At 49.0% G+C, this 22906-nt stretch overlaps 1 long non-coding RNA gene and 1 pseudogene across 1 annotated transcript; one reads left to right on the forward strand and one right to left on the reverse strand.

The window, feature by feature from the left end:
* LOC129813305 (RING finger protein 145-like) overlaps positions 1–12661 on the forward strand; it is a 38517-nt pseudogene extending 25856 nt beyond the window's left edge.
* Positions 12553–15795, reverse strand: LOC129813306 (uncharacterized). Its single transcript, XR_008753150.1, has 2 exons — positions 15246–15795; positions 12553–14665 (listed from the first exon to the last, which is right to left on the reverse strand). It is a non-coding gene; the product is annotated as an uncharacterized LOC129813306 (long non-coding RNA).
* Between the last annotated feature and the right edge of the window lie 7111 nt (positions 15796–22906).

Below are 22906 nucleotides of genomic sequence, written 5' to 3' on the forward strand. Positions count from 1 at the left end.
CCGTAACACCCTGTATATAGTCTCCACATTGACTCTGTACCGGTACCCCCTGTATATAGTCTCCACATTGACTCTGTACCGTAACACCCTGTATATAGTCTCCACATTGACTCTGTACCGGTACCCCCTGTATATAGCCTCCACATTGGCTCTGTACCGGTACCCCCTGTATATAGCCTCCACATTGACTCTGTACCGGTACTCCCTGTATATAGCCTCCACATTGACTCTGTACCGGTACCCCCTGTATATAGCCTCCACATTGACTCTGTACCGATACCCCCTGTATATAGCCTCCACATTGACTCTGTACCGGTACCCCCTGTATATAGCCTCCACATTGACTCTGTACCGGTACCCCCTGTATATAGCCTCCACATTGACTCTGTACCGGTACCCCCTGTATATAGCCTCCACATTGACTCTGTACTGGTTCCCCCTGTATGTAGCCTCCACATTGACTCTGTACCGGTACCCCCTGTATGTAGCCTCCACATTGACTCTGTACCAGTACCCCCTGTATATAGCCTCCACATTGACTCTGTACCGTAATACCCTGTATATAGCCTCCACATTGACTCTGTACCGTAATACCCTGTATATAGCCTCCACATTGACTCTGTACCGTAATACCCTGTATATAGCCTCCACATTGACTCTGTACCGTAACACCCTGTATATAGTCTCCACATTGACTCTGTACCGGTACCCCCTGTATATAGTCTCCACATTGACTCTGTACCGTAACACCCTGTATATAGTCTCCACATTGACTCTGTACCGGTACCCCCTGTATATAGTCTCCACATTGACTCTGTACCGTAACACCCTGTATATAGTCTCCACATTGACTCTGTACCGGTACCCCCTGTATATAGCCTCCACATTGGCTCTGTACCGGTACCCCCTGTATATAGCCTCCACATTGACTCTGTACCGGTACTCCCTGTATATAGCCTCCACATTGACTCTGTACCGGTACCCCCTGTATATAGCCTCCACATTGACTCTGTACCGGTACACCCTGTATATAGCCTCCACATTGACTCTGTACCGGTACCCCCTGTATATAGCCTCCACATTGACTCTGTACCGTAACACCCTGTATATAGCCTCCACATTGACTCTGTACCGGTACCCCCTGTATATAGCCTCCACATTGACTCTGTACCGGTACCCCCTGTATATAGCCTCCACATTGACTCTGTACCGGTACCCCCTGTATATAGTCTCCACATTGACACTGTACCGGTACCCCCTGTATATAGTCTCCACATTGACTCTGTACCGGTACCCCCTGTATATAGCCTCCACATTGACTCTGTACCGTAACACCCTGTATATAGCCTCCACATTGACTCTGTACCGTAACACCCTGTATATAGCCTCCACATTGACTCTGTACCGGTACCCCCTGTATATAGCCTCCACATTGACTCTGTACCGGTACCCCCTGTATATAGCCTCCACATTGACTCTGTACCGGTACCCCCTGTATATAGTCTCCACATTGACACTGTACCGGTACCCCCTGTATATAGTCTCCACATTGACTCTGTACCGTAACACCCTGTATATAGCCTCCACATTGACTCTGTACCAGTACCCCCTGTATATAGCCTCCACATTTACTCTGTACCGGTACCCCCTGTATATAGCCTCCACATTGACTCTGTACCGTAATACCCTGTATATAGCCTCCACATTGACTCTGTACCGGTACCCCCTGTATATAGCCTCCACATTGACTCTGTACCGGTACCCCCTGTATATAGTCTCCACATTGACTCTGTACCGGTACTCCCTGTATATAGCCTCCACATTGACTCTGTACCGTAACACCCTGTATATAGCCTCCACATTGACTCTGTACCGGTACCCCCTGTATATAGTCTCCACATTGACTCTGTACCGTAACACCCTGTATATAGCCTCCACATTGACTCTGTACCGGTACCCCCTGTATATAGCCTCCACATTGACTCTGTACCGGTACCCCCTGTATATAGCCTCCACATTGACTCTGTACCGGTACCCCCTGCATATAGCCTCCACATTGACTCTGTACCGGTACCCCCTGTATGTAGCCTCCACATTGACTCTGTACCGATACCCCCTGTATATAGTCTCCACATTGACTCTGTACCGGTACCCCCTGTATATAGCCTCCACATTGACTCTGTACCGGTACCCCCTGTATGTAGCCTCCACATTGACTCTGTACCGATACCCCCTGTATATAGCCTCCACATTGACTCTGTACCGGTACCCCCTGCATATAGCCTCCACATTGACTCTGTACCGATACCCCCTGTATATAGCCTCCACATTGACTCTGTACCGGTACCCCCTGTATATAGCCTCCACATTGACTCTGTACCGGTACCCCCTGTATATAGCCTCCACATTGACTCTGTACCGGTACCCCCTGCATATAGCCTCCACATTGACTCTGTACCGGTACCCCCTGTATGTAGCCTCCACATTGACTCTGTACCGGTACCCCCTGCATATAGCCTCCACATTGACTCTGTACCGGTACCCCCTGTATGTAGCCTCCACATTGACTCTGTACCGGTACCCCCTGTATATAACCTCATTATTTTTATGTTACTGTGTTACTTTTTATTATTTTTTACTTTAGTTTATTAGTTAAATATTTTCTTAACTCTTCTTGAACTGCATTGTTGGTTAAGGGCTTGTTAAGTAATCATTTCACTCGCTGCCTCTCTCTCTCTCTCCCCCTCTCTCTCTCTCTCCCTATAGGAGTCTCTGTAAACACTTCCGAGGTCTCAGTATGTGTCTTGTTCTGCTGGTGTTCCCAGGATACATGGCATATAAAATCTCCCAGTTCTTCCACATGGACTTCTGGCTCCTCGTCCTGGTCTCCAGCTGCATGCTCACCTCTCTGCAGGTTAGACTCAGTCACATAACTCTAGGAGTCATCTCTTAGTAGGCTCTGTTTCTCTGAAGTAAGTTTGTTGTCTGGTCTCCAGCTGCATGCTCACCTCTCTGCAGGTTAGACTCAGTCACATAACTCTAGGAGTCATCTCTTAGTAGGCTCTGTTTCTCTGAAGTAAGTTTGTTGTCTGGTCTCCTAGGTGACAGGTACCTTGCTGATCTACTTCCTCTTCATGGTTGAGTTGTTCTGTAGCGACCCTATAGACAGCCTGGATGAGATCATCTATTGGGTCAACGCAGGTAACACAAGATACCTGTCCTGTACCCACCTGTCCTGTACCCTCCTGTCCTGTACCCACCTGTCCTGTAACCTCCTGTCCTGTAACCTCCTGTCCTGTACCCACCTGTCCTGTACCCACCTGTCCTGTACCCACCTGTCCTGTACCCACCTGTCCTGTAGTACCTGTCCTGTATCTACCTGTCCTGTACCCACCTGTCCTGTACCCTCCTGTCCTGTAGTACCTGTCCTGTACCCTCCTGTCCTGTAGTACCTGTCCTGTACTCACCTGTCCTGTACTCACCTGTCCTGTAGTACCTGTCCTGTATCCACCTGTCCTGTACCCCTCCTGTCCTGTATCCATCTGTCCTGTACCCTCCTGTCCTGTACCCTCCTGTCCTGTACCCACCTGTCCTGTACTCACCTGTCATGTACCTACCTGTCCTGTACCCTCCTGTCCTGTACCCTCCTGTCCTGTACCCTCCTGTCCTGTACCCTCCTGTCCTGTACTCTCCTGTCCTGTACCCTCCTGTCCTGTATCTACCTGTCCTGTATCTACCTGTCCTGTACCTACCTGTCCTGTACCCTCCTGTCCTGTATCTACCTGTACTGTACCCTCCTGTCCTGTACCCTCCTGTCCTGTACCTACCTGTCCTGTACCCTCCTGTCCTGTACCCTCCTGTCCTGTACGCTCCTGTCCTGTACCTACCTGTCCTGTACCCTCCTGTCCTGTATCCTCCTGTCCTGTAGTCACCTGTCCTGTACTCACCTGTCCTGTACCCTCCTGTCCTGTACCCTCCTGTCCTGTAGTCACCTGTCCTGTAGTCACCTGTCCTGTACCCTCCTGTCCTGTACCCTCCTGTCCTGTAGTCACCTGTCCTGTAGTTACCTGTCCTGTACCCTCCTGTCCTGTACCCTCCTGTCCTGTTACCCTCCTGTCCTGTATCCTCCTGTCCTGTAGTCACCTGTCCTGTAGTACCTGTCCTGTACTCACTTGTCCTGTACCCACCTGTCCTGTACCCTCCTGTCCTGTAGTACCTGTCCTGTACCCTCCTGTCCTGTAGTACCTGTCCTGTACCCTCCTGTCCTGTAGTACCTGTCCTGTAGTACCTGTCCTGTACCCTCCTGTCCTGTACCCTCCTGTCCTGTACCCTCCTGTCCTGTACCCTCCTGTCCTGTACCCTCCTGTCCTGTACCTACCTGCCCTGTACCCTCCTGTCCTGTACCTACCTGCCCTGTAGTACCTGTCCTGTACCCTCCTGTCTTGTACCTACCTGTCCTGTACCTACCTGCCCTGTACCCTCCTGTCCTGTACCCTCCTGTCCTGTACCCTCCTGTCCTGTACCCTCCTGTCCTGTACCCTCCTGTCCTGTACCCTCCTGTCCTGTACCTACCTGCCCTGTACCCTCCTGTCCTGTACCTACCTGCCCTGTACCCTCCTGTCCTGTACCTACCTGTCCTGTACCCTCCTGTCCTCTACCCTCCTGTCCTGTAGTACCTGTCCTGTACCCTCCTGTCCTGTACCTACCTGTCCTGTACCTACCTGCCCTGTACCCTCCTGTCCTGTACCCTCCTGTCCTGTACCCTCCTGTCCTGTACCCTCCTGTCCTGTACCCTCCTGTCCTGTACCCTCCTGTCCTGTAGTACCTGTCCTGTAGTACCTGTCCTGTACCCACCTGTCCTATACTACCTGTCCTCTAGTACCTGTCCTGTAGTACCTGTCCTGTACCACCTGTCCTATACTACCTGTCCTGTAGTACCTGTCCTAACACTTGTCTTTGTTATACCAGCTCTGCCTTTGCTAATAGCTGCTTTATTGAGTAAAGTTTGTCTTACTGTGACTGAGATGTGGTTGTTGTACCTAGCTCCAGTATGTAAAGATGAAAGGCTTTCTGGGTAAGAGAGTCCGCTAAATGACTTAAATGTAAATGTGGAACCCCAGTCAGCCGTGTGTTGGAGTTCGTTGTGGCTCTCTGCGTGGTGGCCTACGGGACCTGGGAATCTCTGTTTGGGGAGTGGAGCTGGATGGGAGCCTCTATCATTATCATCCACTGCTATTTCAACGTGTGGCTCAGAGCCCAGACCGGCTGGAGGAGCTTCCTGCTTAGACAGGAAGCAGCCAAGAAGATCAACTCCCTCCCCCGGGCCACGGCCAATCAGCTGCAGCAACACAACGACGTTTGTGCCATCTGCTTCCAGGTCAGTCAAGGTCATGGCCATCTGCTTCCAGGTCAGTCAAAAAAAACACTGTATGATGTGTCCTACATGTCAACCCTATTCTCTATATGGGCCCTGGTCAAAAGTAGTGCCCTATTCTCTATATGGGCCCTGGTCTAAAGTAGTGCCCTATTCTCTATATGGGCCCTGGTCAAAAGGAGTGCCCTATTCTCTATATGGGCCCTGGTCAAAAGTAGTGCCCTATTCTCTATATGGGCCCTGGTCAAAAGTAGTGCCCTATTCCCTATGGGCCCTGGTCAAAAGTAGTGCCCTATTCCCTATGGGCCCTGGTCAAAAGTAGTGCCCTATTCCCTATATGGGCCTGGTCAAAAGTAGTGCCCTATTCTCTATATGGGCCCTGGTCAAAAGTAGTGCCCTATTCTCTATATGGGCCCTGGTCAAAAGTAGTGCCCTATTCTCTATATGGGCCCTGGTCAAAAGTAGTGCCCTATTCTCTATATGGGCCCTGGTCAAAAGTAGTGCACTTTAAAAAGGGAATGTGGTGCTATTTAAAACGTCTCTATGCATGTTTGGTCATGGCCAACTGCTTCCAGGTTAGTCAGGGTCATGGCCATCTGCTTCCAGGTCAGTCAAGGTCATGGCCATCTGCTTCCAGGTCAGTCAGGGTCATGGCCATCTGCTTCCAGGTCAGTCAGGGTCATGGCCATCTGCTTCCAGGTCAGTCAGGGTCATGGCCAACTGCTTCCAGGTCAGTCAGGGTCATGGCCATCTGCTTCCAGGTCAGTCAGGGTCATGACCATCTGCTTCCAGGTCAGTCAGGGTCATGGCCAACTGCTTCCAGGTCAGTCAGGGTCATGGCCAACTGCTTCCAGGTCAGTCAGGGTCATGGCCATCTGCTTCCAGGTCAGTCAGGGTCATGACCATCTGCTTCCAAGTCAGTCAGGGTCATGGCCAACTGCTTCCAGGTCAGTCAGGGTCATGACCATCTGCTTCCAGGTCAGTCAGGGTCATGGCCATCTGCTTCCAGGTCAGTCAGGGTCATGGCCAACTGCTTCCAGGTCAGTCAGGGTCATGGCCAACTGCTTCCAGGTCAGTCAGGGTCATGGCCATCTGCTTCCAGTTCAGTCAGGGTCATGGCCATCTGCTTCCAGGTCAGTCAGGGTCATGGCCATCTGCTTCCAGGTCAGTCAGGGTCATGACCATCTGCTTCCAGGTCAGTCAGGGTCATGGCCATCTGCTTCCAGGTCAGTCAGGGTCATGGCCATCTGCTTCCAGGTCAGTCAGGGTCATGGCCATCTGCTACCAGGTCAGTCATGGTCATGGCCATCTGCTTCCAGGTCAGTCAGGGTCATGGCCATCTGCTTCCAGGTCAGTCAGGGTCATGCTCATCTGCTTCCAGGTCAGTCAGGGTCATGCTCATCTGCTTCCAGGTCAGTCAGGGTCATGCTCATCTGCTTCCAGGTCAGTCAAAAAAAACACTGTATGATGTGTCCTACATGTCAACCCTATTCTCTATATGGGCCCTGGTCAAAAGTAGTGCCCTATTCTCTATATGGGCCCTGGTCTAAAGTAGTGCCCTATTCTCTATATGGGCCCTGGTCAAAAGGAGTGCCCTATTCTCTATATGGGCCCTGGTCAAAAGTAGTGCCCTATTCTCTATATGGGCCCTGGTCTAAAGTAGTGCCCCATTCCCTATGGGCCCTGGTCAAAAGTAGTGCCCCATTCCCTATGGGCCCTGGTCAAAAGTAGTGCCCTATTCCCTATGGGCCCTGGTCAAAAGTAGTGCCCTATTCCCTATGGGCCCTGGTCAAAAGTAGTGCCCTATTCCCTATGGGCCCTGGTCAAAAGTAGTGCCCTATTCCCTATGGGCCCTGGTCAAAAGTAGTGCCCTATTCCCTATGGGCCCTGGTCAAACGTAGTGCCCTATTCCCTATGGGCCCTGGTCAAACGTAGTGCCCTATTCCCTATGGGCCCTGGTCAAAAGTAGTGCCCTATTCCCTATGGGCCCTGGTCAAAAGTAGTGCCCTATTCCCTATGGGCCCTGGTCAAAAGTAGTGCCCTATTCTCTATATGGGCCCTGGTCAAAAGTAGTGCCCTATTCTCTATATGGGCCCTGGTCAAAAGTAGTGCCCTATTCTCTATATGGGCCCTGGTCTAAAGTAGTGCCCTATTCTCTATATGGGCCCTGGTCAAAAGGAGTGCCCTATTCTCTATATGGGCCCTGGTCAAAAGTAGTGCCCTATTCTCTATATGGGCCCTGGTCTAAAGTAGTGCCCCATTCCCTATGGGCCCTGGTCAAAAGTAGTGCCCCATTCCCTATGGGCCCTGGTCAAAAGTAGTGCCCTATTCCCTATGGGCCCTGGTCAAAAGTAGTGCCCTATTCCCTATGGGCCCTGGTCAAAAGTAGTGCCCTATTCCCTATGGGCCCTGGTCAAAAGTAGTGCCCTATTCCCTATGGGCCCTGGTCAAACGTAGTGCCCTATTCCCTATAGGCCCTGGTCAAACGTAGTGCCCTATTCCCTATGGGCCCTGGTCAAAAGTAGTGCCCTATTCCCTATGGGCCCTGGTCAAAAGTAGTGCCCTATTCCCTATGGGCCCTGGTCAAAAGTAGTGCCCTATTCTCTATATGGGCCCTGGTCAAAAGTAGTGCCCTATTCTCTATATGGGCCCTGGTCAAAAGTAGTGCCCTATTCCCTATGGGCCCTGGTCAAAAGTAGTGCCCTATTCCCTATGGGCCCTGGTCAAAAGTAGTGCCCTATTCCCTATATGGGCCTGGTCAAAAGTAGTGCCCTATTCTCTATATGGGCCCTGGTCAAAAGTAGTGCCCTATTCTCTATATGGGCCCTGGTCAAAAGTAGTGCCCTATTCTCTATATGGGCCCTGGTCAAAAGTAGTGCCCTATTCTCTATATGGGCCCTGGTCAAAAGTAGTGCACTTTAAAAAGGGAATGTGGTGCTATTTAAAACGTCTCTATGCATGTTTGGTCATGGCCAACTGCTTCCAGGTTAGTCAGGGTCATGGCCATCTGCTTCCAGGTCAGTCAAGGTCATGGCCATCTGCTTCCAGGTCAGTCAGGGTCATGGCCATCTGCTTCCAGGTCAGTCAGGGTCATGGCCATCTGCTTCCAGGTCAGTCAGGGTCATGGCCAACTGCTTCCAGGTCAGTCAGGGTCATGGCCATCTGCTTCCAGGTCAGTCAGGGTCATGACCATCTGCTTCCAGGTCAGTCAGGGTCATGGCCAACTGCTTCCAGGTCAGTCAGGGTCATGGCCAACTGCTTCCAGGTCAGTCAGGGTCATGGCCATCTGCTTCCAGGTCAGTCAGGGTCATGACCATCTGCTTCCAAGTCAGTCAGGGTCATGGCCAACTGCTTCCAGGTCAGTCAGGGTCATGACCATCTGCTTCCAGGTCAGTCAGGGTCATGGCCATCTGCTTCCAGGTCAGTCAGGGTCATGGCCAACTGCTTCCAGGTCAGTCAGGGTCATGGCCAACTGCTTCCAGGTCAGTCAGGGTCATGGCCATCTGCTTCCAGTTCAGTCAGGGTCATGGCCATCTGCTTCCAGGTCAGTCAGGGTCATGGCCATCTGCTTCCAGGTCAGTCAGGGTCATGACCATCTGCTTCCAGGTCAGTCAGGGTCATGGCCATCTGCTTCCAGGTCAGTCAGGGTCATGGCCATCTGCTTCCAGGTCAGTCAGGGTCATGGCCATCTGCTACCAGGTCAGTCATGGTCATGGCCATCTGCTTCCAGGTCAGTCAGGGTCATGGCCATCTGCTTCCAGGTCAGTCAGGGTCATGCTCATCTGCTTCCAGGTCAGTCAGGGTCATGCTCATCTGCTTCCAGGTCAGTCAGGGTCATGCTCATCTGCTTCCAGGTCAGTCAGGGTCATGGCCATCTGCTTTCAGTTCAGTCGGGGTCATGGCCATCTGCTTCCAGGTCAGTCAAGGTCATGGCCAACTGCTTCCAGGTCAGTCAGGGTCATGGCCATCTGCTTCCAGGTCAGTCAGGGTCATGGCCATCTGCTTCCAGGTCAGTCAGGGTCATGGCCATCTGCTTCCAGGTCAGTCAGGGTCATGGCCATCTGCTTCCAGGTCAGTCAGGGTCATAGCCATCTGCTTCCAGGTCAGTCAGGGTCATGGCCATCTGCTTCCAGGTCAGTCAGGGTCATGGCCATCTGCTTCCCGGTCAGTCAGGGTCATGGTGGCTCAGTGGACAGAGGATGGTGTCTATACTGGTCAATGGTTTAACCTGTTCTGTGAATATGTTTAGATTACCGTAATAACCCCAATAAATTCACCATCAACCCAATAATGTTAACATCAATCATGCATGATTTCTCCCCATTTAAAAATAAGAGAATTTATAAGCCAGGTTTATACCAAATAGTTTAACTTTTACTTTTTTCTCTTCAGAGCAGGGGCGGCTCATTAGATTGACGAGGGCGGCATTTTCTGACCAACACGCTCCTCCAACAACACATGAAACCTCACATAATTCTGCTCAAAAAACAATGACAATTTCTCCAAAGCCGTGGAATATGGACTTTTTCGGTGAGCACTGATTGCCACCCTATGATAAGCAGTGCTCAAGCAAAATATTTATCTTGTCCATTCCCAGCGCGTCTCTCCAGGGTGCTGTTGGAGAGAGGCATCGCTGTGGAGCTTCACCAACGTTCAGTCAAAAATAATAATTCAACATAAATCATGAACCGTGCTTCTACACCTGCATTGCTTGCTGTTTGGGGTTTTAGGCTGGGTTTCTGAACAGCACTTTGAGATATCAGCTGATGTAAGAAGGGCTATATAAATACATTTGATTTGATCATGTAGCAGATAAGAAGATTATGGTAGAAACAGGAGGTGGTGTTTGCTGTGGCCTTCAGACCTGGAAATAAAATGGATGACAATGTCATGAGACGGACACTTTTTACACCGTGCAGGTTTCTCCCAACCTAAATGGCGCCCAATCAAATCAGAAATGCGCTGACATGTTAACCAATAACGTGTCCTAAAAACAGGACAGGTCAAAGTGAAATGGACAGTATGGAACGGCCAATCAGGCTGCTCACAACTGCTGTCCAGGAGTTACACCCCGTGGGGCCAAACTGTCATGTGGTTTCAGGTTTGTATCCCGACATGTTTGACAAAGCTGATCATAGTGAAAAAAGGCAATTCTTCTGCATTTCCTGCTTTTGTTTACACATTGATTCTTATTGCAAATAGGCTCAGGATAACTCCTGATAAAGTTAGGTAGCTGATATTCAGAGCTTAAATATCCAAATTGATTAGTCACAGGAAACGGGACTAATGAAGCCAATGTAACGGGCTGTTTTACAAATGGTGGTCCTACCACATGGATGGGCCTACCACATGGATGGGCCTACCACATGGATGGTCCTACCACATGGATGGTCCTACCACATGGATGGTCTACCACATGGACGGGCCTATCTACCTCATGGAAAATGAACCTGATTTCAACGTCCGGAAAATACGTCTGTTCAACTTTCATTCAGAACATAAAATAACGTAACTTCAACGTCTGGGAAAATGTGTATTTTAGACGTCTTTTTTGTTGTTGTCTTATCTGGGGAAGCAGAACAGCCAGAACCAGCTCTGGTTCAGAGAGTTGGTTAAAGATGTTTCTGGGAGAGCTTGGAGAGGCTTTTGAGTTTGGTTAGTTCCTGTTAGTTCATTTGAGTAATAAACACGTCTCTTCCTCTGCAGGAAATGAGCTCAGCCGTGTTGACGTACTGCGGACATTTCTTCCATGGAAACTGCCTGCGTAAGTGGCTCTACGTCCAGGAGACTTGCCCCATGTGCCACCAGGCCATCCGCCCCACCACGCCAGAAGACTTCCAGGCTGCTCCGACGCCCTCTAGAGGTACTGGGCCAGGCCGGGCAGAGGACAGGAGAGGCTCCAGAGATCAGACTCCAGGCAGGGACGCCACACACCAGTCACCAGTTAACCTGCCATCCCCAGGTTCCCTAGATCAGCAGGAGGGGACAGAGAGCCTGAGAGAGGGAACCAGTGGTTTAGATAGAGAGGACAGACCAGGACGTCCACGTAGGGAACCTGTCCAGGATCTCTGCTTCAGCTCCACCGGGGACTTTGTAGGCTTTGTCAGCCCAGGCTCTCCTGCGGGTCGTCCTAGTCCAGGGAAGCAGAACCTGGAGCCTTGGGATGGAACTCAGCCTACCAACAGGTACAGTGGTGGAGGGGTTGACTGCACGATCAAAGAACTATTGGTGCAATCTAATCCCAAAGAGTGGAATGGCAGAGTATTGACTAGAGTGAATGGGGCTACACAGAACTGCAGGACTGAGAACAACCTTGTAGGAGAAACCCAATGTGGACCCATGTCAGGGAAAACAACCAGAAAGACCTCGAGGGCTAAGAGTGTGAACAGGATAGGAGACGTCAACCAACAGAAACACGAACACACGGGACGACCGCGGTCACACACTCTAGATGATGGACATACACAGCAGGATGAAAGCCAATCAGAACTGGACACACCCTGGGATGTTAAATCTACCCGGCGACAGAGATCTAGGTTACGCAGTAGTTCTACCAATAGCAGAACAGAGGAGGAGGGACTCCGTCACAACAGCACTTTGGCGGAGTGGTGAAAGGAAACTCCAACAAGTCCACTGAAAATCCCCTCCCACAATGCCTTCTTTCTGTGAAACAACGTTGGAAAACTAATGTCCTAGCTAGCAGTCTGATAATACATGTTTATTTTGTTATTTAATTAATGGTGTGTGGACTGGATTGGATTTAGGGGCAAACATGTAAAACCCAAGATAAGAAATGAAATCTATGAAATGCAAAATTATAGATTAAGGCTGGGCGGTATACTGTATTATACTGTATGGGTCAATGATGAATAAGATTTTCAAAAGTGGAAAAAATAAAACGGGGAAAAATATGATTTTTGAAACACTTGGTGTGTTCCCTATGCATATTCAGGGTTTGTCGCCCAAAAATGTGCACATTTTAACTGTTCAATTTACCTCCTAAAAAAAATATATATATATAAATAAGGCTATAAATATTTTCAACAAATAATATTCTGACCATTAAGTATTCAACATCAAAGAAGTAAAACAATTACAGTATAATAGATCTTCACTGGACGATCCCTCATTTTGAATGACTGTCAACTACAACTTCGGTAAGACAAATGAAAACCATATCAAATTTAACAAAACATTTATTTTTCTCTTATAGTCTGAGCTTCTCTGCATTTCTGATACAAAAGAATGTTGTTTTTTAACATTAAAAACACTGGTTGAGCCAAATTACTTATTTTACAGTGTCATTACTCTCTTTCTTTCTCTCTCTCTCTCTTCCTCTCTCTCTCTCTCTCTTCCTCTCTCTCTCTTTCCCTCTTACTCAAACACAGTGTTTTTTACTCAACAACAATGATATCATTTTTAATACATAAATAGTAAAGTTATTGAAATCTAGTAAGACGTTCAAACATCACAAATGGAATAAGTTGGCGCCGACAGAGATGGAAGCTCTGCTTCTAGCTCCTAAGACATGACAGACATGGAAGCTTTGCTTCTATCACCTAAGACATGACAGACATGGAAGCTTTGCTTCTATCTCCTAAGACATGACAGACATGGAAGCTTTGCTTCTAGCTCCTAAGACATGACAGAGATGGAAGCTCTGCTTTTAGCTTCTAAGACATGACAGGCATGGAAGCTTTGCTTCTATCTTATAAGACATGACAGATATGGAAGCTCTGCTACTATCTCCAAAGACATGACAGACGTGGAAGCTCTGCTTCTTGGTCCTGGATGGCAGGAAGCTTGGCCCCAGTGATGTACTGGGCCATTCACACTACCCTCTGTAGTGCCTTGCGGTCGGAGGCCGAGCAGTTGCCGTACCAGGCAGTGATGTTGCAGCTGTAGAACCTTTTGAGGATCTGAGGACCCATGTCAAATCTTTTTAGTCTCCTGAGGGGGAATAGGCTTTGTCGTCCCCTCTTCACGACTATCTTGGTGTGTTTGGACCATGATAGATCGTTGGTGATGTGGACACCAAGGAACTTGAAGCTCTCAACCTGCTCCACTAGAGCCCCGTCGATGAGAATGGGGGCGTGCTCGGTCCTCTTTTTCCTGTAGTCCACAATCATCTCCTTTGTCTTGATCATGAAGAGGGATAGGTTGCTGTTTTGCACCACACGGCCATGTCTCTGACCTCCTCCCTATAGGCTGTCTCGTCGTTGTCAGTGATCAGGCCTACCACTGTTGTCGTCTGCAAACGTAATGATGGTGTTAGAGTTGTGCCTGTCCGTGCAGTCATGAGTGAACAGGGAGTACAGGAGGGGACTGAGCACACATGCATGTTTCAGTGTTACTTGCCTCGAAGCGAACATAGAAGTGGTTTAGCTCGTCTGGTAGGCTCGTGTCACTGGGCAGCTCTCGGCTGTGCTTCCCTTCGTGGTCTAATAGTTTGCAAGCCCTGCCACATCCGACGGGTGTCGGAGCCGGTGTAGTACGATTCGATCTTAGTCTTGTAATGACGCTTTGCCTGTTTGATGGTTCGTCGGAGGGCATAGCGGGATTTCTTATAAGCGTCCGGGTTAGAGTCCCGCTCCTTGAAAGCGGCAGCTCTAGCCTTTAGCTCAGTGCGGATGTTGCCTGTAATCCATGGCTTCTGGTTGGGGTATGTATTAGGGATGCACAATATACACTGCTCAAAAAAATAAAGGGAACACTTAAACAACACAATGTAACTCCAAGTCAATCACACTTCTGTGAAATCAAACTGTCCACTTAGGAAGCAACACTGATTGACAATAAATTTCACATGCTGTTGTGCAAATGGAATAGACAAAAGGTGGAAATTATAGGCAATTAGCAAGACACCCCCAATAATGGAGTGGTTCTGCAGGTGGTGACCACAGACCACTTCTCAGGTCCTATGCTTCCTGGCTGATGTTTTGGTCACTTTTGAATGCTGGCGGTGCTTTCACTCTAGTGGTAGCATGAGACGGAGTCTACAACCCACACAAGTGGCTCAGGTAGTGCAGTTCATCCAGGATGGCACATCAATGCGAGCTGTGGCAAGAAGGTTTGCTGTGTCTGTCAGCGTAGTGTCCAGAGCATGGAGGCGCTACCAGGAGACAGGCCAGTACATCAGGAGACGTGGAGGAGGCCGCAGGAGGACAACAACCCAGCAGCAGGACCGCTACCTCCGCCTTTGTGCAAGGAGGAGCACTGCCAGAGCCCTGCAAAATGACCTCCAGCAGGCCAATGGCTAGCATTAGTTGTTGATCTTGTTGATGTGCATCACTGAGGGAGAGAGAGACTGCCTTGTCATGGTTTTTGATCAACAGGACTGTAAAGTTCCCAAATGTAAAAGAGGACTCCTGTGGTGTTTACATATTTGCAGAAATCCATTCAGGTGTATTTTGATGAATGTGTTCTAATGATCTAAAGTCACGTTGTTACTACTTCCTGTAAACACAGACATCGATTGACTCTTAAACTGGGTCAAATCAAGGTTTATCTATTCATCTTTTTGCACCAAATTTTAAACCTAGTTTTAAATGAATCCTAGTTAAATTAAATCATTCTTATCTACATGTACTTTTCACTTTAAACCTAGGTTAATTGTAAATCTGTTGCTCAATTTATAATAAAAAAATATATACACTTAGATTGGATATTTAATTATGAACTGCCACTTGAGGTGGTTTAACTGATAAAATGGCAGCATATCTACTGTGGAGAGACCAAAACGAGTTCCTGAGAGAATAATTATTATGCAACGTGCTGTAACGGGCCTGATAACGGTAACGTTGTTGTGAAGTAACGTTAGTTTTAAACGTGCGTTATAGGCATGGATATTACAGTAGTTATTTGTGCTTACTAAATATTGGTGGGTTAAATTGTCCGTTGTCATCATTGGGGTTACGGAGAGGGGCAAACTGCTGGGGAATAATCTCGCATATCTTCTGAGTGATATGATGAATTCCCTTGGACGAAGTCCCCCCCTCAGGCTCCCGTCTGTAAGAGCCCCCGCCAGCACGCTTTCATCCGATTTGGGTCCCTCTTCTCTTTAATCCGTGTCGATCTATTACATTTGTCGCATAACATGACCCAGGTGTCTTCCTTTTTTGTTGTTGTTGACAGTCGTGTTGTCTGTCTTTTTATCCTCCAGTACGTTACGAAATTCCTCCAACTCCGATAATAGTTTTTTTTTCTCATCAGAAACGGAGACATTTGAACATATTTGACGTGCCACGATCAGATGGCTAGCGGACAATTAATAAATGGCTAAATAACGTTAAGTAATGACAATAATAAATAATATTGTATACTAGCAAGCTTGGTTGATAAACTAGCTAGCTACAGTAGCTAACGGATTCGTTTTCTGTCTGACGTTGGTACCGGCAAATAACGGATTTCATTTCAAATCAGCCAACCCCCTTTCACGATGGAGTTGTAGTAGTTTTAACGTTAAATTGTTATTATTATCAAGAAACAGCAACTTTGTGGCCCCATTTGTCAAGTAGGCTAGCTACTTCGTTTTCAACTCATGAAATACCTCATATATTGGTGTAACGTGTCACCAATCATAGTTTAAAACCGTTAATCATAAATTTACTGATCCAGATTTTAAATTAAGTGGTGCAACACATCTCTGATTTAAATATAAACCTACATTTACAAAACCTAGATTAGCTCTAATCCAATATTAATATTAATTTAATTAAACCATGTTGGTGCAACTGTCCACAGTCCAGTTCAAAGTGGGGTGGCAGGTTAGCCTAGTGGTTAGAGCGTTGGGCCAGTAACCTAAAGGTTACTAGATCGAATCCCCGAGCTGACAAGGTAAAACATCTGTCGTTCTGCCACCTGAACAAGGCAGTTAACCCACCGTTCCTAGGCCTTCATTGTAAATAAGAATTTATTCTTAACTGACTTGCCTAGTTGAATTTAAAAAAGTGAATGACGGCAGGCCTGAGTGGCAAATGTCTTGTTTGTAATAAATCTTTATGGTGCATAAATCTCTCTGTGTAGACTTTGGTCCTGGATGAGACAGATATTAGGTTTTCTTTGCTTTAGGGTGGATTGCACCAATATGGTTTAAATTAATATAGGATTAGAGCTAATCTAGGTTTAAAGTGAAAACTACATTTAGATTAGGGGAAGGATTTAATTTAAATAGGTTTAGAAATTGGTGCAACAAGGTTAATAGATAAACCTTGGATTGAACCCAGATTAATAGATAAACCTTGGATTTAACCCAGATTAATAGATAAACCTTGGATTTAACCCAGATTAATAGATAAACCTTGGATTTAACCCAGATTAATAGATAATCCATGTTGGTGTAACCCACCCATATTCTTTCTGGGGTGTAAATGAACAGATTTGAATAAGATTTCACGCGCTGTCATTTCCACTTTAAAGTTAGAACGTTTTCCTAGGATAGCTGCGAGGGTTATCAAATCAGGAACAAATCCTCTGATTTCATCGAGCTCATTAATGGTAGAATGTTCATATTTGAAGATATGGCCGAAAGGCCAGTGGCAAATGACAGGAGTGGCAAGAAGTGGAGTGGAGTAGCCGAACAGAGACGGCAACCAGGCTAGAGAACGAGGCTGGGCTGGAACGAGAGATACAGGACTTTAAATATCCACAGAGGATTTGAACAAGTCTGACCGTATGGGAATTTTGATCAGACAGGGCCCATGTTCTGAATTCTGTACATTTCAAAAGTGCTGAACAAATAGTTATATTGACTACGTCCGTCCTAGCTTGCTCATTATTGTCTTAATCGAAATTATGAATAGCCTCTTATCCGCTCGTCATCCCCTTATGCCTAGCCTGGGCAATTATTTTCCATGGAGGGCCACATTAGAATATATTTTTACCATTGCGAGCCAGAATCATATTACAGGATTATACATTTACATTTAAGTCATTTAGCAGACGCTCTTATCCAGAGCGACTTACAAATTGGAAAGTTCACACATATTCATCCTGGTCCCCCCGTGGGGAATGAACCCACAACCCTGGCGTTGCAAGCGCCATGCTCTACCAACTGAGCCACACGGGACCACCAATACATCATGTGTGTGACTGACAGATAAATCTACTGTAAATCACGTCCAGATATTCTACTTATTTTACTGTTTTTAACACGCACAGAAATAAACCACGTCCATGTTCTCCTTTGGTAGGTATTTTCATTATTAAACACAATGAACTACAGGAGGGAAAAGTACCCTGCCTTCAGCACCACGGACAGAACTCTTGTTAACGGGTAGTGATGCACACAAACACAAGAGAGAGAGCTCAACATTACGTTTAAACTGACCTCCCGGGTGGCGCAGTGGTCTAGGTCTAGTCTCTGGGTTCGCGCCCAGGCTGGGCTGGGTTTGCGCCCAGGCTCTGTCGCAGCCGGCCGCAACCGGGAGGTCCGTGGGGCGACGCACAATTGGTATAGCGTCGTCCGGGTTAGGGAGGGTTTGGCCGGTAGGGATATCCTGGTCTCAGTATGTAAAATGTAATAAAATGTATGCACTCTACTGTAAGTCGCTCTGGATAAGAGCGTCTGCTAAATGACTAAAATGTAAATGTAAAAATGTACTCAATCGGTGTGAGGAGTGAAGTCTCTGATGGGCATTGACTAGAGCAGTGAAGTCTCTGATGTGCATTGACTAGAGCAGTGAAGTCTCTGATGGGCATTGACTAGAGCAGTGAAGTCTCTGATGGGCATTGACTAGAGCAGTGAAGTCTCTGATGGGCATTGACTAGAGCAGTGAAGTCAGGAATAGTTTCTGACTAGAGCAGTGAAGTCTCTGATGGGCATTGACTAGAGCACTGAAGTCTCTGATGGGCATTGACTAGAGCAGTGAAGTCTCTGATGGGCATTGACTAGAGCAGTGAAGTCAGGAATAGTTTCTGACTAGAGCAGTGAAGTCTCTGATGGGCATTGACTAGAGCAGTGAAGTCTCCGATGGGCATTGACTAGAGCAGTGAAGTCTCTGATGGGCATTGACTAGAGCAGTGAAGTCAGGTATAGTTTCTGACTAGAGCAGTGAAGTCTCTGATCGGCATTGACTAGAGCAGTGAAGTCAGGTATAGTTTCTGACTAGAGCAGTGAAGTCTCTGATGGCATTGACTAGAGCAGTGAAGTCTCGGATGGGCATTGACTAGAGCAGTGAAGTCAGGTATAGTTTCTGACTAGAGCAGTGAAGTCTCTGATGGGCATTGACTAGAGCAGTGAAGTCTCTGATGGGCATTGACTAGAGCAGTGAAGTCTCTGATGGGCATTGACTAGATCAGTGAAGTCTCTGATGGGCATTGACTAGAGCAGTGAAGTCTCTGATGGGCATTGACTAGAGCAGTGAAGTCTCTGATGGGCATTGACTAGAGCAGTGAAGTCTCTGATGGGCATTGACTAGAGCAGTGAAGTCTCTGATGGGCATTGACTAGAGCAGTGAAGTCTCTGATGGACATTGACTAGAGCAGTGAAGTCTGATGGGCATTGACTAGATCAGTGAAGTCTCGGATGGGCATTGACTAGAGCAGTGAAGTCAGGTATAGTTTCTGACTAGAGCAGTGAAGTCTCTGATGGGCATTGACTAGAGCAGTGAAGTCTCTGATGGGCATTGACTAGAGCAGTGAAGTCTCTGATGGGCATTGACTAGATCAGTGAAGTCTCTGATGGGCATTGACTAGAGCAGTGAAGTCTCTGATGGGCATTGACTAGAGCAGTGAAGTCTCTGATGGGCATTGACTAGATCAGTGAAGTCTCTGATGGGCATTGACTAGAGCAGTGAAGTCTCTGATGGGCATTGACTAGAGCAGTGAAGTCTCTGATGGGCATTGACTAGAGCAGTGAAGTCTCTGATGGGCATTGACTAGAGCAGTGAAGTCTCTGATGGGCATTGCCTAGAGCAGTGAAGTCTCTGATGGGCATTGACTAGAGCAGTGAAGTCAGGTATAGTTTCTGATGTCAATATGAGCAGGATTGCTGAGAGGTTGGAGTCAGTAAGAGATGATCTGAGCCTTGACTTGTTATATTTCATCACTGATAATGTCTGTTCACCTACAGTGGGGCAAACAAGTATTTAGTCAGCCACCAATTGTGCAAGTTCTCCCACTTAAAAAGATGAGAGAGGCCTTTAATTTTCATCATAGGTACACTTCAACTATGACAGACAAAAGGAGAAAAAGAAATCCAGAAAATCACATTGTAGGATTTTTAATGAATTTATTTGCAAATTATGGTGGAAAATAAGTTTTTGGTCAATAACAAAAGTTTATCTCAATACTTTGTTATATACCCTTTGTTGGCAATGACAGAGGTCAAACGTTTTCTGTAAGTTGCTTCATTGCTTTGTGACAAATGTAAAGAAAATGTTGAGCAATGTAATAAAGTAATGAATTTTCAAATAAGTTACGTTACACGTTATGTTGGCTGACAATTTGTTAGCTACGCTATCCTTACGAACCGCATAGCATTACAGCACTATGTTCCGGTATATTAGCTAGTTACCTAACGTTAGCTGGTTTCTAATACATCGAACTTGCCAGGCAGTATATTAACTTTAATATAACTAACTACCCAACGTTTATTGTCTTGATTGTTTATGTAATTCTTAGCTAAGTGGTATAGTTGATGTGCGTTCTCAATGGACATGGTTAATTCTGGCTATCTACTCCGATTTCTCATCTCAGTGTGCCAGAGCGCAGAATAACTGATGAATTTGCTAACGCTCAACACCCGATAAATATGGCCGGTGTCAGTAATATGATGGCAAAAAAAAAGTGCATATTATATTGTTGCCAGAAGCACAGTTGAGGTCACCAACTCTCTAGATAACATGAAAACAGCAGCGTATTCCTCATGGTCACCGGGAACAGAACACTGACCTTTGACCCCTGGGGTCTCACTAGGACCCAGCACCTAGCCCAGGCCTTAACCATCTCTACCCTCAGAGATGTATACTGACACTGAGAGACCCTATCCAACAGCTAGCCCCTGTCTGCACCCTGTCTGTAACCTCTCTGTGCCCTGTGGTCTATACCCTGTATAGTGCTCTGCTTTTGACCAGAGGCCCACGGGTCTTGGTTGGAGGCCCACGGGTCTTGGTTGGAGGCCCACGGGTCTTGGTTGGAGGCCCACGGGTCTTGGTTGGAGGCCCATGGGTCTTGGTTGGTTGGAGGCCCACGGGTCTTGGTTGGAGGCCCACGGGTCTTGGTTGGTTGGAGGCCCACGGGTCTTGGTTGGAGGCCCACGGGTCTTGGTTGGTTGGAGCCCCACGGGTCTTGGTTGGAGGCCCACGGGTCTTGGTTGGAGGCCCACGGGTCTTGGTTGGAGGCCCACGGGACTTGGTTGGTTGGAGGCCCACGGGTCTTGGTTGGAGGCCCACGGGTCTTGGTTGGAGCCCCACGGGACTTGGTTGGTTGGAGCCCCACGGGTCTTGGTTGGTTGGAGCCCCACGGGTCTTGGTTGGTTGGAGGCCCACGGGTCTTGGTTGGTTGGAGCCCCACGGGTCTTGGTTGGTTGGAGGCCCACGGGTCTTGGTTGGTTGGAGACCCACGGGACTTGGTTGGTTGGAGCCCCACGGGTCTTGGTTGGAGGCCCACGGGTCTTGGTTGGTTGGAGCCCCACGGGACTTGGTTGGTTGGAGGCCCACGGGTCTTGGTTGGTTGGAGCCCCACGGGACTTGGTTGGTTGGAGCCCCACGGGTCTTGGTTGGAGCCCCACGGGTCTTGGTTGGAGGCCCACGGGTCTTGGTTGGAGGCCCACGGGTCTTGGTTGGAGGCCCACGGGTCTTGGTTGGAGGCCCACGGGTCTTGGTTGGAGGCCCACGGGTCTTGGTTGGAGGCCCACGGGTCTTGGTTGGAGGCCCACGGGTCTTGGTTGGAGACCCACGGGTCTTGGTTGGAGACCCACGGGTCTTGGTTGGTTGGAGGCCCACGGGTCTTGGTTGGAGACCCACGGGTCTTGGTTGGTTGGAGACCCACGGGTCTTGGTTGGTTGGAGGCCCACGGGTCTTGGTTGGTTGGAGACGGGTCTCGGTTGGTTGGAGCCCCACGGGTCTTGGTTGGTTGGAGACCCACGGGTCTTGGTTGGTTGGAAGCCCACGGGTCTTGGTTGGTTGGAGACCCACGGGTCTTGGTTGGTTGGAGGCCCACGGGTCTTGGTTGGTTGGAGGCCCACGGGTCTTGGTTGGTTGGAGCCCCACGGGACTTGGTTGGTTGGAGACCCCCGGGTTTTGGTTGGTTGGAGCCCCACGGGTCTTGGTTGGAGGCCCATGGGTCTTGGTTGGAGACCCACGGGTCTTGGTTGGTTGGAGGCCCACGGGTCTTGGTTGGTTGGAGACCCACGGGTCTTGGTTGGTTGGAGACCCACGGGTCTTGGTTGGTTGGAGGCCCACGGGTCTTGGTTGGTTGGAGACCCACGGGTCTTGGTTGGTTGGAGGCCCACGGGTCTTGGTTGGTTGGAGGCCCACGGGACTTGGTTGGTTGGAGCCCCACGGGTCTTGGTTGGTTGGAGGCCCACGGGTCTTGGTTGGAGGCCCACGGGTCTTGGTTGGTTGGAGGCCCACGGGACTTGGTTGGTTGGAGCCCCACGGGTCTTGGTTGGAGCCCCACGGGTCTTGGTTGGTTGGAGCCCCACGGGTCTTGGTTGGTTGGAGGCCCACGGGTCTTGGTTGTTTGGAGCCCCACGGGTCTTGGTTGGTTGGAGGCCCACGGGTCTTGGTTGGTTGGAGGCCCACGGGACTTGGTTGGTTGGAGGCCCACGGGACTTGGTTGGTTGGAGCCCCACGGGTCTTGGTTGGTTGGAGGCCCACGGGTCTTGGTTGGTTGGAGGCCCACGGGTCTTGGTTGGTTGGAGGCCCACGGGACTTGGTTGGTTGGAGCCCCACGGGTCTTGGTTGGTTGGAGGCCCACGGGTCTTGGTTGGAGACCCACGGGTCTTGGTTGGTTGGAGGCCCACGGGACTTGGTTGGTTGGAGGCCCACGGGACTTGGTTGGTTGGAGCCCCACGGGTCTTGGTTGGTTGGAGGCCCACGGGTCTTGGTTGGTTGGAGGCCCACGGGTCTTGGTTGGTTGGAGGCCCACGGGACTTGGTTGGTTGGAGCCCCACGGGACTTGGTTGGTTGGAGCCCCACGGGTCTTGGTTGGTTGAAGCCCCACGGGTCTTGGTTGGTTGGAGGCCTACGGGTCTTGGTTGGTTGGAGGCCTACGGGTCTTGGTTGGAGACCCACGGGTCTTGGTTGGTTGGAGCCCCACGGGTCTTGGTTGGTTGGAGCCCCACGGGACTTGGTTGGTTGGAGACCCACGGGTCTTGGTTGGTTGGAGACCCACAGGTCTTGGTTGGTTGGAGCCCCACGGGACTTGGTTGGTTGGAGGCCTACGGGTCTTGGTTGGTTGGAGCCCCACGGGACTTGGTTGGTTGGAGGCCCACGGGACTTGGTTGGTTGGAGGCCCATGAGTCCTGGTCAAAAGTTGTGCACTATATAGGGATTGGGTGCCATTTTGAACATTACTGATCCCCTACCC

This window comes from Salvelinus fontinalis, chromosome 16, assembly GCF_029448725.1.
Source record: "Salvelinus fontinalis isolate EN_2023a chromosome 16, ASM2944872v1, whole genome shotgun sequence".
Lineage (NCBI taxonomy): Eukaryota > Metazoa > Chordata > Actinopteri > Salmoniformes > Salmonidae > Salvelinus > Salvelinus fontinalis.